The sequence below is a fragment of the Pteropus vampyrus genome, unplaced genomic scaffold, assembly GCF_000151845.1.
Source record: "Pteropus vampyrus isolate Shadow unplaced genomic scaffold, Pvam_2.0 Scaffold186, whole genome shotgun sequence".
NCBI lineage: Eukaryota > Metazoa > Chordata > Mammalia > Chiroptera > Pteropodidae > Pteropus > Pteropus vampyrus.
This window is the reverse complement of record NW_011888967.1, coordinates 939,655-944,261: the sequence shown is the minus strand read 5'-3', so window position 1 is coordinate 944,261 and position 4,607 is coordinate 939,655. Positions and strand designations below refer to the sequence as shown.

The 4,607-nt window shown below is 39.3% G+C and overlaps 1 protein-coding gene across 1 annotated transcript in view; it reads left to right on the top strand.

Annotated features, from left to right (window-relative positions):
* The window catches only part of TMC1 (transmembrane channel like 1), a 128,963-nt gene that overhangs the window by 68,226 nt on the left and 56,130 nt on the right, over positions 1 to 4,607 (top strand). The window lies entirely within an intron of this gene.

Here is a 4,607-nt window from a genome sequence, read left to right as displayed (position 1 = left end):
CAGGGCTGGTCACCTCCTGGTAACAAGTCTCCACTTTTCAGCTGCGTCCACCCAGCAGCTTCACTCAGCGTCCCTTCGATGCATATGCCCTTTTGCCCAACTTCCTGTGTCCTTGGACAAGCCCGAGGCCCTAATCTTCTCTATCCTCTGCGGCTCCTAACTTTGGGGTGAGATGGCATGGGTAGACTCACCCTCTGTTCTTTTTAGTCCCAGGAAGCCAGAGGGGCTGCAGGGCTGCGGTAGAAGCAGAGAGCTTGTATGGAGAGAGAGAGAAGGGGCTGATTTCCAGCCCTTATGCTGTCAGTCTCTGCACCCAGGAAAAGAGAGTTTCTTCTCACATAAGAAGCATCATCTGCTCGGCAAGCCATGTGGCTGCCCTGGGTTTAAAGGAATGCTTTTTCAGCTCTCACCAAGTCTCTTGGTATCACACTATTCTTGCCCTGTTATGGGCTGGCTGCACCCCTAATAACTTTTCTTCTAATCTGATAGCACAAATCAGGGCAGTAAACCTGAATTGGTGGTGAAGCACATATGATAATCAGGGTGCAATCTTCCCTCATATTGTTGCCCTCAAATTGTCTGATTCTCCTAAGAATTCTTTTCCTTAATGTGAGTGATTCTTCCTCTATTCCCCAATCCACATGAAGATGTGGGTAGTACTGTTTTCTAGAACACTATAGTCTCCCAAAGGCCACCTCTCTGCTTTCCAGACCTCCTGTAAATGAGACCAGTTTGAAGGTGGTGGTGAGTAGCCTTCTGGGCAATGTGGTTGGCCCAACTCCTGGTGGTCCACTGAACTCAGAATGCAGGGCCCTTAGCATTCCCTTTGTTTTTAATTCTGAATTTAATAGTTGATTCCCAGAAAATGGACCCCACATGGAGATCCACAGAGTCCTCATGAAAAGGCTTCAGAAGTGCTTTTAAACAAAACCATTCGTGATCGCATGTGTGGTTCAGACTTTGTTTCCAATTGTTAACTGCTTTCTTTGCTTCTGCACATAGTACCTCTGGGGTTTGCCATATGGCAGTTTACCTAGAAAAACAGTTCCCAGAGCTGAAGAGGCATCTGCAGCGAACTTCGGTGTGTTGTATGACTTCAACGTAAGTGTCACCGCACAGCTGTGTTGGTAGGAGGATGGATTTTTCCTTATTCTGAAACCCTATGGCCTCCTTTTCTGGGGTTAGATAAAGATGTTAAGAGAGATGTTTCTGCCTTGGTTTAAAAGAAAGAGAGAGAGATTGAGAGAGAGAGAGAGAGAGAAAGTGAATAAGGTTTGGAAATATGATAATATGATTAAATGGGTATATAGATTACTGAATAAAGGTGAGCTCAGAGTTCAAAGACTTTAAGCAAATATTCTTATTTCTGGCTTTGCAAAAGAACAAAGGAAGAGTTTGCTAATGCACTTTTTGGAAAATCTTGTTGGATTCTCAGGATATTAGAGCTTCTACATTACGTATTAACCTCTTCACTTCCTAAACAAGTCTATTTAGTATTGCTGAATAGTCAATACTAAATAAAGCTAAATATTAAATACAAGCAATACAAAATTCTAAATTCTAAGTAATATTAAAATTAAGATTACTTGATTGTGGTACCCAAATGAGCATTACTCCACTGTAGTACTAAAATGAGTATTACTCTTTGAGCTCTCCTGCATGGGTTTACTGTTATGGCAGAGACTCATTTCTGCCCATTGAAAAAATCATTTCAAAGTGTGATTCAAGTCTGTGACAGCTATTCAGTTCCACACTCTTTTTAAAATAGTGACCAACTTTGAGACTATTTGAAGTGTAGAGGATGGGACAGTAGCAAGGTGGAGATTAGGGAACTGATGATTCAAGGAATTTTTAGAAAGCAAATGAGAATAAAATTTTGTATAGACTGAGGAATGAAGAAAGGAGAGAACAGTGAACAGTCTTTATGTTCATAGTGTTAATGTCTGTTTCACAGATGTTTTGAATTCTACCCTCAACCCGCCCCCCAATTGTGAGTTTCCTAAAGAAGGGTGGGGACACATTAACTACATCTTCTTTGAAGTCCTTAATATAATGATCAACCAATAGAGGCTTCATGAATCTTGTTGACTGACAATCTGAATAAGGAGGAGGATTTGTAGAGCCTTGAGATAAGAACAATAGAAATTAATTTATATGAGCAGTACCAGAAAATCTTAACTTTTAGAAAGGTTCCCAGTCTCTCAGTCTCTGAGTAAACAAGAAAAGCTATGGAATAAGCATAAGGCATAGTGGCAGTCCCCACTTTGTAGCATTTGGAATTGTAAATCACTCTTGTCAGAATTTTCATTTCAATTAAATATTTTTTTATTGAATATAAACACAGTTTTACAAAGATGAATGTGACATGATTTTTGACCTCGAGTTAGTTACTCATGATAGCCAAAAAAAAAAAAAAAAAAAAAAGATACATAGGTAATTAGTATAAAATATGTTAGGTACTAAGTTAGCAAAATGAAAAAAAAAAAGATACTGGGAAGTCTGGAGGAAGTGGTCGTTAAATTTGCTTGGGAAAGTTGGGGTTTCATAGAGGAGATGGCCTCTGAGTTAGCTTTTACTTCTCATCTTTTATTTCTCCTTTCTATTACTTTTTACTGCTTCTATCTCTCTCTCTCCCCACTCTCTTTCTTATTTAAATTTCAAAAAAATTTACAACTATACCCCCCCAAACTATTTTGATTTCTCATTCTCTTCTACTTAGAAAGATAATAAATTTATAGTCTAGTTAATAAAGAGAAGAACTAGTAATATCATTGGCATTTTCTTATGTTTAGTCATAACCAGAGAAGGGAAGATCTAAAAATATGAACAAAAGGCTTTTTGATTTTTAAACATATATTTCTGAAGTTTAAGCACACATATATTTGTCAAATAATTGAAACTGAAAGTTTTGGAAAAAATGTTCATTTGAGATTTGAAAGATATTAATCAGTTGAAAAAGCGAGGAGGAAGGTGGCTTTAAGAGATCTACTCGGGGGTAGACTGGAGGGTCTAGGAGGTGAATGCACGAGGAAGCTAGGGAGAAATGGTTTGGGCAATAGTGGGCTCACCAGGATTTTACTACCACCCTTAACAGCTCTTGCATGTCCAGTTTGTTGAAATACTATTTATAGGAGGATAAAGAAAGACAGAAACTGTAGTATCCTCTACTATTCATTTTCCTTTATAATTCTAAGGCTGCCTGAAAAATGATTCTAAGGCAATGAGATTGTTAAAAGGTCAAGAAAAAATAAAGCCATCAAAGTGATATTTTTTAATAAGCTTTCTTAATTTTTCTGTATACTGTAGCTACTCAATTATTTGGCATGAATCACAAAATAAGGTATTTTTAGAGATGGAAGTGTCCTTAGAGATCTTCCATCCCATGTCCCACATTATAAAATTAGGGACACTTTGAGTTGCAGAAACATGTTCAGAATCTTATAGCTAATGAGTGGCCCCTAATCTAGTGCCTTTCTATGTCCTGTTTCTGTCTATAATTTCCTGCAGTGATTTCCAACAGCCTTCTTACCGACTGTGTCTGGAACACAGAGTGGCTCTATTTAACGCCATATCTCTTTCACAAGGGGAGTAGGAGTTGAAGCAGTTGGATCCCATTTTCGCCCTTCACGATAAACATGTAATTCCCAAATTAGCTTCTCACATAGAATGACAGATTTGATATTTAATCTTGCCTTAGTTCTTTACTTGATCATCTGAACAATTACCTCATAAAGGAGCCCACTCTGTATTATAAGATGATCTAAGTAGACAGCTCAGTATTCCATCTATCATGGCACTGTGGAGGAAGCCGTTGACCAAATGTCCTTGAGATGCCTGAAAACTCAGAATTCTGCACTTCCAGAAATGCCAGGAAGAAAAGACACATTTTAGGCCCAGGACAGAGATGACTGGTCCCTGAACAGTCTAATCTGGCCATGAGTTGGTGTTACCAGTTTAGATCTCCCAGGCCCCTACTGTGGGAACCTGGTCCCCTGGAAGGATCCTTTGTCTTTCTAAGGATCCTTTGTCTCTTCAGTGTCTATGATCTAAAACAAAACTGAAGCTGAGCCTTCAGCAGTGCAAGTTATAATTCGATGGCCAGAGAAGGGGGAAATGGGAGTTACACTCACAAATCTATTGCTCATCACAGAAAAGTCTGGGGGATGTTATTATGGAAGCGACGTAATGAGGGGGAGACGTATGCATTAGGTATTGGGGGAATGGGCTGGTCTTTTCTAAGACATGGGGCACCACCCCCTTTTTGCCCTTATATGGTCTGAGTAGATCTGTCATGGTACCAGCAGGTTTTGTCAGCATGCTAATGTATTATAATCAGGGTATAATGAGGTTCAGGGTCTCCTAGAGAGGTCGTATTTAGCACTATCTTGGTTCTGACCCAGCCTGGTTGATTTTTGTTATTTTAGCTTTCTTCTTTTTATGGTTTTCCTGTAACTGCAATGAATGGAAAGGTAAGAACACAACAGCCAGGGTCCTACAGCCATGGTGACATTGGTTTGTGGCATCTAAGAAGATTAATGTGCCAGCTTAGCTAAGCAATGCCATATAGATGCAGGTGATGAGAAGAGGAAAAGATTAATAGAACACTG